Genomic DNA, 12623 nt, shown 5'->3' on the forward strand with positions numbered 1-12623 from the left:
AGAGAACTTCTAAGCAAGAGACCAGATTTTCAGGAAATACTAAAGGGTGTGCTAGAGCCTGAAAAGAAAAGACAAGAAAAAGAGGCCTGGAAGAGAATCTAGAAATGAAGATTATATCAATAAAAGTAACTAAAAGTGTCAAAAGTGGTGAAAATAAAATATGATAGATAAAACTCAAATAGTCAGGAATAAACTTAACCAATGATAAAAGCACTTGTATTCAGAAAACTGCAACTCAATGTTAAAAGAAATCAAAAAAGGTCTAAGTAATTGGAAGAATTTTCCATGCTCATGATTTGGAAGACTAAATATCATTAAAATGTAAATTCTATTCAAACTGATATATAGATTTGAATCTATATATCAATTGCATTGAATTGCGTTGATGCAATCCAGATAAAAATTCCACCAGCATTAAAGAAAAAATTGAAAATAGGATCATCAAATTTATTTGGAAGGGTAAGAGGTCTTGAATAGCCAGAAACATCATAAAAAGGAAAAGTAAACCCTCATCTCCAGACTATAAATCTTATTACCTAGGTACTGTGGTAAAAAACAGCATGGTACTGGCCTAAAGACAGACACGTTAGACCAATGGAACCAAACTGATGGTTCAGAAACAGACCCTCACATGCATGGTCAAGTGATTTTTGACTAGCCTGTCAAACCCACACAGCTCAGGCAGAACAATCCATTCAACAAATGGTGCTGAAAGAATTGGATATCCATAGCCGAAAGAAGGAAAGAGGACCCCTATCTCACACCTTATTCAAAAATTGACTCAAAATGGATCAAAAACCTAAAAACAAAAGCAAGAACCATAAAACTTCTAGAAGAAATTGTGGGAAAATATCCTCAATACCTGGTGGTAGGTGGTGGATTCTTAAAGGAGATAAGAGGAGGACTGAGTGAAATACTGATGTTTAATGTATGTAGAAGTTTTAATTAGCTGTGCTGTAAAAGTGCGGAAATGGATAGAGTGGATGGTAACACACAGTGAGTAAGCTATTTTATAAATGGGGATGTGACTGAAAATAGTAGTCTAGGTATATAAATACCAATTGACAAAATGCTAGGTAATAATCTAGGAACTGAATAGCACAGTAAACCAAGAAATGGATGAGAATTGTGGTTGATGGTACAGATGCAAGAGTGTCCTTTGTGAGCTAGAGCAAATGTCTGTCACTACTGCAGGGTGTTGGGAATTTGGAGAAGCATGGGAAAAATACAGCTGGAGTGACCTATGGACTGTGGTTAGTAGTAATAATATAATATTCTTGCATCTATGCAAAGATGTACTGTGTTGGTAATAAGGCAGTATGGAAAATGTGAGCCAAATGTACACTATGGACATGATAACAATCAGATGATATTATTTTATCTGCAGCAAATGTTCCACCACAGTATGGTGTGTTTATGGAGGGGTGTTGTTTGGGAATTCTGCATATGTGCATGATTGTTTCATAAGTTTCCAACTGCTGTTATAAAAAAATATATTTAAAAAATAATAATAGGGTCGGTTGGGGAAAAACACAACAAAATGTATAAGAACTATGATTAGTAGTAAGATTTTGACAATACTTTTTCATAATTTCTAATGTCTCACAACAATGCAAGGTGTTGGTGGAGGGTTGATATATGGGACCCCTATATGATGTTATGCATGCTTGCTTTGTAAGTTCACAACTTTTATTACACACTTAATTCTTTATGTATGTTCATATATAAATGATATAAAGATAATAGGGTTGGTTAGGGGAAAAATACTTTGTTTAGTAGTAATATTTTGACAATCATTTTTAATCATTATTTTAAAAGGTTTAACAACAATGCAAGTTATTGGTGGTAGGGTGAGTTATGAAAGTCCTGTATGATGTTATATGTTTGTTTTCTAAATTCACAACTATTATTATATACTTATTGTTTACGTATGTTTATATTTGAATGATATACTTCAATAAATTAATTTTTTTAAAAAACTACATACAATCCCTCCCACATATCTGTACACATACAAAGACGTAGAAATAAGTCCAACTATATTAGTAACCACAATAAATGCAAGTAGATTAAAACCACTTACTAAAAATTAAAATACCAAGAAACATGTCTTCTGTTTTCAGTACTGATTTCTGCCAAACACATTAGCTTATTGGGGAACTTGATGCTGAAAAGCAACTGATGGCTCAAAGGGACAATATTTCAAATGTTTATCATCTTTACAAATGATTTGTCAAATTGAAGTTCAAGGACAAGAAAACTAATACTTTAAGGTCAACTGGAAGAGAGTCAGAAACATAGGGATTATAGACAAATGTAATTTTATAAAAATTGTATTCAACTCAGCTCTAATGAAACAAGAAAAGGTGCCAGTAGCTAAACATTACACAGTTTATTCTTTACTCCAATTTATTCTGTGTTCTGAAATCTCAGCTTCAGATAATATACCAGACACCCCCTTGTAGGCTATAGATGAATCAAACTATCTTAAATTATTGAAAGCTAACCTCTGAAGCTAATGCATAAAACCCCAGGTTGAAGTTACATAGACACTTTCTAGGCTGCTCTAACACTATCCCTCCTCTGCAACCATCATTTGCTACTTCTAAACCGCAAAGAAGCAGTGGTTTGATCTCTAAAGGGAGGGCAGATTGGATTCTAACCTCTCTTCTGGCTAACTGAATCCACAATCTATTATACTTCTGTAAATCCTTCAACTACTTTAATCTAGAATTAGTAAAATTTAGAGCTGGAGGAATGAGAAAATCTGGGAGCTGGACAGGGTGCCCAGTCACACTGGTAGCAGATATCATAAAAGTTAAGACCAGAACCCAGACTTATCTCCCATCTCTACTCCAGGACTTTTCCTCAGCTATCACATTTCCAGGGCTTCAGTTCTGCAAGAATGAGGACCAAAAAGACAATAAGATAACTTCATATTTTGTTCCTCACCATTCCTTTGGCCTAGCCCCCCAACAACTTTTCTGTTTTAAATACTTTCACTTTGCTGAAACAATTAATCACTACTAGGAGGCTCATGAGAGGTTCTCAGTTGAGGCTTAGAACAGCTTCACATTCCAATCCATCATTTCCTTGAAGACTGGCATCTTTCCCAAGTGTTGCTTTCTCTTCGAGCCAAGAAAACCTCCTACAAACAACACAGCACCTCTCTCTATGGGAGAAGAGAGTTTGGTTGCTTCACTCTTGATACCAATTTGTTTCTCAAAGCAGACATATATCTTTAGCCTCCTCTTCAAGGGAGCCAGACTCACTGCCAGAAAGCCACCTGACTGAACACAGCATGCTCGGCGCGTAGGAGAGAACGAGGTCCTCTGCTTAGTAGCTTTAAGGCAAGGGAAGAATTCATATTTTAGAATACTTTCTTGAAGTATTTATAAATACTTCATATCTATAAATAAAATAAATACAAACATGAAACCACTAGGAAATTCCTAAGCCACAAATGCTTCAGTGTAGACCAGGATTCAGAGTCAAAAACAAAGGGTAAAGCTAAAAGTGGAAGAAGCCAAAGGCAGGGTAGAGAAGGAAGAGATCAACGGCGGTCCAGAGAACATGCCAAGGTTCTCCCTCTGACAAGGTCCTTTCCTCTGACAGCATTCTCCCTTTGCTTGCATCCACATGAAGCAGTGATCTAACTCTCACAGGCAGATGGAGCCAAGGGCCAGGAGACATGCCCTATATAAATTCCATTCTCTGGGGAAGCATACACATGCCAAAAAAAAAAAAATTTTTTTTCAGTTGAACATTTTCAAGAAGCTCAAAAGAAATAAGGACCTAGTCCCTTTAAGAAATAAAGTTTTATTATTCAGCTGGGTTAAATAAATTAGGAACAGCTGGGAACAGACAAAATGACTGTTTGATTTTACTTTAATGAAATCTAATTTAGCCTAACCCCCTCACTGTATAGATAAAACACCTGGGACCTATAGAGGTTTTCTGACTAGACCAAGGTCACATTCCAGTTGGTGGCAGATCTGAGACTAGATCATCAGGGTGACTGTCCCACCAAATCCAACTTGATAAGAGAAGGAAAGAGGACTACAGTGAATGCATATCCATTAGTGAAAAAGGAAGGCCAGAGAATGCGAGCCCCTGGGATGCTGAACGTTCAGACCAAATGACAGAAAGGTGAGTTACAGAGGCAACTACTATCTGCACTTTACATAACACCTGAATGTAAAAGGAAAAGGTTATGGTTGAAGAAAAACAAGTGATAGAAAAACTACAACGATGGTTCAGTTTATTTCAATAGATGGGGGCTGTAGTAAGTACAGGTTAATAAGGAAAAGTGACAAAAAGAAGAAATTAATGAAACTATTGAAGCTCGTGACTAGATGTTGTCATAATTAAGCATTGTTTTTTTCCCCCTCTTTCATTTCTCACTTTAAGGGTATATTCTGTTATCACGTAAGTGTTTCTCAGTTTGGTTCTTGAAAATTTATATCACAGCCACTCTGGATGTTTGTTATAACGCAGGTTCCTGGGCTCTACTATACAGTTATTGAATCATTATCCCTCAGCTCACTCAGGAATTTGAATTTTAAATAAGTAATCACGTCATCACAGAAATAGATGAATTCTTATCTGTCCTCCAGTGATTCCCTCTCATGTGAGTTTCAAAGTTTTGAATATTGAGCAACAGAGACAGTGAGTGCCCCCAAATCACGAAGGCTGCTAAAAGCCTGTCAGGCATTGCCACCAGACCTTCTCTCCCCACCCAGCCATGAAGGACAGATAGACTGAACTGGGCAAGAAGTAGTTGGTTCCACTTCAGGATTCTGTATTTTTAGGCTAAAAGTGAAAACAAGTATTATTTTGGCTAATGAAAAAGCACACCACATTTTTTATCATGAATATTCATTTCTTTTGAAACCAGAAAAACAATTTATGAAAAACAGAGGCATAATCATTGACACAGTGAGCTTAGACCTCATTCCCAGTCCTCTCAAGGAGGAAGGCCAGAACGCCCCCAGCCCAGTCAGATGTCCCCACCAAAGGGCAGCTCCTCAGAGTGAAGGCCCAGTGCCATCGAAGGCCTGGAAACTGCCCAGCTTTGCCTGCAGTCCTTGGTAGGGATCGACATGTCCACGGAGCAGCACACACAGTGAGAAATCGGGCAGGTAAGCAGATGCAACGTGGGCGCCTCCAATCTCTTCCCAGCTCAGCCCTCCATATTCTGTCTGGAGTATGGCAAAGCAATAGAGGTCAATATGAAGGAGGCAGAGGGAGGGAGAATTTAGGATAGACAATTGTATTAAACCAAGGGCACCTGCGTATTTCCCCAAACCACAGAACACCCTGCAGGGCAAAAAGGAATATGAAGAAGGTAACATCCTTTTCACATCCAAAATGCTGAGGTACTTCTCAGAAATCTGTTTTGAGGAGAGAGACTGAAAACAGTCACAGCAGTCATCACTACCTTTGAGTCTGGATAAGTATAATGAGTAGCACTCAACTCCTGATTATCTTTGCCCCCTGAGGACAAAGGCATTCACAGGAAGGAAAGAGAGCCGACATAATTCCCAACTGCAGGTCCCAATGCTACTCCCTTCTCTGTTCGCTGGGATGTGCACCAGGACAGCAGAGTGGAAACAGAAGCAAGTGCAGCCCATCTCAGTGCAGGTTTGTCTGCCTCATCATTACATCAGCAGCAGTCCATGGACATCTGGAATGGCTCACAAGTCTCCTTCCCCATCCCCGTCACCTGACAGCAGGGCCCTTATTTAAAAGGTTCTCAGGACCTTGATTTAAGAGCTACTGTTGCTGCCGAGGAAGACTGTCTTCATGGTAGAAGATGAAACAGAACCAAGAGCAAAGTACTGCCAATAACAGTACAATAATGTCACAATGATGTTACTTTTACATTGTAATATATTTGTGTGTGTATGACTACGTAAACATTTAAAAAAGACTAGGACAAATTACTATAAATGCCAATACTAGCTATTCCCAGTGATTTTATTTTTCTTTACACATTTTTGTATTTTCTTTTTATCACTAAAATGATTATCTTCTTTTAATCAGGGAAAAATGTTGCTTAAAAAATAATAATAGGTATAATTTACCCAGAGGTGAAATGACATGTAGTAGACATATAAAGCTATTTAAAGGTAACTAAACATCCAAAAGTAGATAGAAAAAATGGCAGTGAGATAGAAATTTCACTTTTTCTTTCTATAGCCCCTTGTGGCTATTCATATGTAAAGTACCCAGGCCTCTATCTGCCTATTTCTTGGAGCCCATATAGATTATTAAAAAAAAATAAAATTTAAACGCCAACTTCCTACACCATTAAAGCTTTTCACTTGAGAGGACAACAAAAGGCAAAATGACTAAATGAAATTTTCACGTTTTCTTCTTTTTTGATACAGATATTGACAGGTAGTGAAAAACTAGAAGGGAGAATTGTTTGTAAAATTATTTCTAAATAATTGAGAATTTCCACTTCTTGGAAATGATAAAATTTGCATGTCAGGAGGTTTCTTATATTTAAAATCAGACTACATACAAGTAACATCACTGACAATTTCCTTCTCTGGAATAGTATATGGGTTCCTTATTCAAATAGCTTCATCTGCTTCACACCTTCCACTGAAACAATGTATGATTTTCAACTACAACTAGAGCTGAGAAAATATTCCTGGTCAACCCTGACTATCAGGTGGTAATAGATAAGGCCTACAAAGCTTCTTTGTTTCTTTTTTTCTACGCATTTTCACCATCTTATTTAAACACATAGCATATACATGAAATTAGAATTTGATGAAGCTCAAATTATTTGCCAGGATCCATAGTGCTTGAGAATGTTACTCACATACTCCCATGTTTGAAGGTTCTGGTTCTCTAAAGGATGAGATTAGTAAAAGGATGTAGCACTAGAGAGCTACTGTTGCTTCCAGATTGAAAAATAAGAAGCATAAGACTCAGGACTACCCAAGAGTACTACTGGCATTTTCTTTGATTTAATTGTTGTGAGATGGAATAAATAACAGACTCAGAATTAGGAGACCTACGCTTAAAACAGCAACCCATTTATGAACTTGCCCATATGACTTTTACTTACTTTCTTCACCTTTAAAATGGGGCGGGGGGTGGGGGAGGGGAAGGTGTTGTGAGGAATGAAAAAAAAAGAGTAATGTTTGTGGAAACATTCAGAATTATTGTAGAATGCAGCAATCTATCTGGGAAAAAGGAGAAGCTTTATTTCTGGGGGCTTTTTGCCCTGGAAAACTCCATTTACATTGTTTGAATGGCCTGGAGCAGCTGGATAGAGCTAGAGTTAATGAGGTAAGGTGTAGGAATAAACAAAAAAGGTTTCCTCAGCTCAGGGACCCAGGCTAAAGAACAGCCCATTCTTATGCCTAAATTGGGTATACATTTCCAAAGATGACTCTTGGGCATTCTCAGTGGGAGTCAAGCCATAAATCAGGAGAGAGACAGAGTTTAGCCAGATGGCTTAATCTATTAACAGAACTCTTTGCCATGCTACTACTATTTATGCAGTATTTTAGGGTGGATTGGACCCAATTGGAATAGAACTGGAAGTAGGTAAAGACTGTGAAAGCAAAACTCAGATGGGGCTGAGCCTTTCTGGACCTCCGGCCTCATCCAGTGTTTATCAAGGAATTCCAAAGGCAGATGTTGTACCATTCTGACCAAGGTAGACTTGACCAGAAGGAGAATCACCTAGTCAATAAAAGAAGAAATAGTATCCTCTTGATACTTCTCAAAAAGCAGTACTACCTTTTTTTTGGAGATAAGCAAGACTGCCAGTAAGATTGTGCACATGTGAGCACTCTGTCTTGGACATCCACATCTTTAGCAAATACTCTCTCCCCATCTGTGTTCTGCAGAAATTAATCCCATAAAATGCCTCTAGAAAGAATTCCTAATAGCAAGTACACTGGGGAAATAATATTACCTCATCTAGAAGAATCATACAGCCCTTACGCACATAAAAGGTCCTGAGAAGTTCTACAGTTAAAATAAATATCCATCTAGCTTTGTTTAATGAAACTTATTTAAAGAGGCCACACTGCCTAGTGGTTCTGAATGGGGAGTTCTGGAGCCAAGCTGTGTACTTTATGCTCCTCCACATTTACTAGTTCTGTGACCTTAGGGTAAATCCCTTAACCTCCCTGGCTCAGCTTCTGTATCTATGAAATGGGAATGATAATACCTTCTTGGGAGGAAGAAATGAGCTAATAAGTGTAATTCACTGAGAACAGAGTCTACAATTCTACAATACAGAAAATATTCAATAAACATTAACTATTATTACCTGATTACTGAACATCTCCTCCCCCCTCCATTTTTTTTAGTAACATCTATTTATATCCCAGGGAATAGAGAAATGCTGGTATAGAAAAATCTCCAACTAGAGAGAAGACAGTATCCTGCGTAGCACAGAAAGTACAAGACAGAAATCAGGGTTTCAGTCTCTGATCATCAATTTAATCTTCTTGGATTTCTTTCCTTATCTATAAAAGGTCATTAGACTGGTCCTTCTAGCTACAATAGTCCAGAATTCTAAGAAAAATGCACAGTACCAATAAAATCAGCAGCACTTGCTCAGTCCTGGTTCTAACCCGTTTACCTGTAAAGTTCCATCTTCCAGACATCTTGCTCTGATTTAAACCTGTTAAAATCAGACTGCATTTAGGGCCTTTTACCACCCAGCAAGAAGGATATAGAAAGGCCTTCTGCCACCTCACCGCAGAGTTCACTCAGAGTGGAAGGAAACTGGAACCACTAATGGCAGCAGCAGGCTGTAACCTGCCCTACTCTACAGGACCTGACTACACACCCAATCCTCTCTGCCTTGGTTTATGTCACCACAGCTTGGGCATCATTGCATTCCCCAACTGTGCTCTACAGAGCCCAGAGAGTGCTGAGTTCTCTATACTGGTCACCCTGTTTGTCTGAATCTTGCTAGTTCTTTCCAGAGGCTGAATTCTTATTTCAGTCTTTCTTATTTGTGCAAAGCCCCAGGCTGTGCTGACATAAATCTGGACTTTACCTGTAGAGTCCAGCCTTGCCCCAGCAGGAAAGGGTCACTGCTACAGCCCCAAGAGTTGGTACTGCTCATTTCTCTGCTTCCTTCCCAGGTCAGTTTTCTGGATTTCTAGGGTGGAGCATGGCCATAGTCAATCTGAATTATATTCACTTACCTATCCTCCCTCCCACCCACCCATCCATCCATCCATCCTTCCATCCACCTACCCACCCAGCTGACCGCTGACCACCATCCATCCATCCATTCATCTATCCATCCATCCATCCATCCATCCATCCATCCATCCATCTATCCATCCATCCTTTATTAAATGTTTCCTGAACCAAGTTACTGTTCTAAGTTCTGCTGATGCAATATTGAACAAAACCAGGCATTCCCCCATTCTCATTCAACACACATTTAGTAGAGGAAAAAAGGAAAAAAGACAAAGGAATAAATGAGCAAGATCATTTCAAATAGTGCTCTGAAGAAGAAAAAAGGTGAAGTTATGGAATAATAGTGATGAGGAGAGGGGAACTTGTGGGGATGGTCAGGTTAAACCTCTCTGAATGACAAGAAGAAGGCAGTCATGCAATCACCTGGTCCAGAGTATTCTGTTGGTAACAGAAAGAACAGCCAGTGTGGCTGGAGCAAGAACCAGCTTGTTGTGATAAGGAACAGAAAGAAGCCAGTGTGGCTGGAGCACAGTGCATGAGAAGTAGAGGGGAGGCGATGAAGTCAGAGGAGAAGGCAGAGCCAGATACTGCCAGGCCTTGAAGGCAGGCTAAAGAGTTAAGATTTTATTCTCATTGCCACAGGAAGCCACTGAAAGGTTTTAAGAAGAGAGTGACACGATAAGGAATGTTAAGTCCATCTCTCTTCTGGAGCTGCAACAATAAAAACTGCAGCATGTTCTTAGCAATACTTCAGTTATTTTCAATCAAATTCTACATTCTGTTTGCTTATAAACACACTGGGGATCTTAAGGTATCATAACAAAGTAGAAGTTAAAACTGTAACAAAACCACCAAAACGTATCCCTATTTGGCCTGAGAGAAACATTAGGTTGTAATTTAAGGAATTAGAATTTCATATATGTTGATAGGTCTAATTAATAAGATAAATTCTTCCCTTTGGGGTTTGGCACTGATAACAGCTTAAGCAAGAATGTCATTTGAGTCTTCAGAAACGTAAAATAATCAGTTTTAGAGAAAGAAGCATTGCTCAGAGTGCTTTGGCCTGGAAACGTAAAGATAGAATCTTTAACAAGTATCAGTCCGCTATTTTATAGTGCTTGCCAATATAGCTCTTTAAAAATGTGTATTGAGTTTCCAATTTAAAAAAGAAATCCTAAATACCTGCAAAGTTAGCAGCCCCATTTCTTGCCATTTTAATACATGACTAGGCTGGTGTTACAAAGATGAAAAAGCAGAGTATCTCTTTCTAATGCTGACAGACATCGTCCCCATTTTCACGGAGCCTTTACCTTGGAGGGAAGACCGGCCATTGGGCCATTGGGAAGCCATTGGGAAGACCTGATAAGAATGCATCTTTCCAAGGGGACAGTAGGGACAAAATCTATTGAACAGACATTGTTCAAGAGCACCTGCCAAATCTCTCTATGCCTTTGAAATTGGGAAAGTGTTGTGTGTTCCTGACAATAATATTCAGCAAATGGACTGAAACTAGAGGACATAAATCATCAATCCACAGGGACATTTCAGTAGTTAACATCCAAATGGCTCTAAGAGTGCCTCTGATCAAAGGTACTGAGAGAGAACACTAATGCCAACAAGAACAGGCAAGGCTTCCAAGCATGTGTGTTTATATGAGACTAAAGTTGAGATCCTCAAAGGGACAAAGCCTCCTCTGTCTCAAGGAGAAGAAAAACACAATGGTCCTGTTAAATGCTCCACACTCCCCTAATAATATTCTTTTACCTTTAATCCTTTTATAAGGAGGCTACTTTGTAATACAGTTATTCTCATTTTGTTTCACACATTCATGTTTCTCCTTTCTCCCCTCAAAAGGTTGTAAAATCCTCAAGGTCAGAGTCAATGCCCTTCTTGCTTCCTTCACACCCATGGTATTAAAAATTCAAACAGCACAGGAGGGAATGAAATGAAAAATACAGTAATTGTCTTCTAACCTCACTCCCTGAAGATAACCACTGTTAGGTCTCCAGTGTCTTCTTGATAGAAGTCTTTGGGTATATACAAACTTTGTATGTGATTTCTATACAGACTGTAGACAAATAAATAAAATAATTACAAATTACTACAAAACAAGGGGTGTGTATGGACATTCCAAGGTAGACACAACCTGCCTCTACCTACCACTTACACACTCTCTGTCTCCCAGCACTTCTGCTAGTACTGCAGTTGAAGAGCTCATAGAGGCCTGACCCAGGCCTAGTGCTGTCCAGCTCCATTTCTAACCTGGCTATCCCCTGGCCCACATGCTCCATTTCTGTGGATCTTAGTTTCCTCTCAGTCAAAATGAGAAAATGTTCTCTAAGGTCCCTTTGAGAGTCCAGAATTGAAGCTGGCAATCGAATAACAAGTACAAACACAAAGGCCAAGGCCAAACCCAAACTTTCTATCAGTGCCCAGGGCTCAGAAATAGAAGGAAAATCACAGACAGTCAATGTAACAGATTGTCAGGAGAATATGGATGCAAATTAGATGAGCACAATCAATTTTCTACCAATCTTCTTAGATATAATACATAGGAAAGTTTGCGTCTCGTAATATTACCTAACAGAGGTGCACTAAGCAATAATGGTGGTCAGAAACACCTCTTAGCACCTGCAGGTAGCAAGAGCATAGCAATGCATGCTGCCAGGAACTCGGTCTAGGGAACCAACTCACTTCACGGTTTGCAGGTGTCGGTGCTGCCCACAAAGCATGACTCACACAGCATTGGATGCAATGTCTTACTCACTCAGAGAAGCGACAGTCATCTTTGCAAGTGGGGTTGGTTCCCCATGGTCAGTGGGTCTCAATCCATGGCAGATGCAGGGAGATGTTCCATGCACAACACTCCCTCTTTGTAAGTGTGCCACGGTTGAGGAAATCCACTGCCTCTGTGCCAGACATACTACCTGGGTGGTGAGCCGGATGCCATAAAATATGACCGCTTTAATCAGACTGTCTCCAGTGAATATTTACATATTCAGGACAGCAGGGGAAGGGAATGTACGGGCAGTTCCCTTAATTGCTAGAGGATTGTGTCTTATCCCACCAGGTCAACACATCTGGTTCTGAGCAATGGATGCATCTGTGGGCCCTTGGGAAAAGCAGCAAGCCATGCTACGACTAGGCCCTTCCACAAATATACCCTGATCTGGAAGTTATCTTAAGATACACAAGCCCTTCAGAAGTAGAACCAACCTACATTTTCTTAGTTCTTGGCAATGCATGTGGCGGCATCAGAAGGCTCATGAACATTTTTCCAGTCAAAAGTCACAGGAATGTTCAATTACACTCAGTGGCTATAAAGTCACAACTTGATTATCATTTGCAACCTCAGTAATTATTAGCTGATACCCAGAGAGGGAGGCTTCCTGCAGGTCAATCCATATTTGCTGAATTCCATCTGACCATGC

At 39.3% G+C, this 12623-nt stretch overlaps 1 protein-coding gene across 1 annotated transcript in view; it reads right to left on the minus strand.

Annotated features, from left to right (window-relative positions):
- The window catches only part of UBE3D (ubiquitin protein ligase E3D), a 188386-nt gene that overhangs the window by 59032 nt on the left and 116731 nt on the right, over positions 1–12623 (minus strand). The gene's annotated exons all lie outside the window — the stretch shown is intronic.

Source organism: Dasypus novemcinctus, chromosome 11 (genome assembly GCF_030445035.2).
Source record: "Dasypus novemcinctus isolate mDasNov1 chromosome 11, mDasNov1.1.hap2, whole genome shotgun sequence".
Taxonomy (NCBI): domain Eukaryota; kingdom Metazoa; phylum Chordata; class Mammalia; order Cingulata; family Dasypodidae; genus Dasypus; species Dasypus novemcinctus.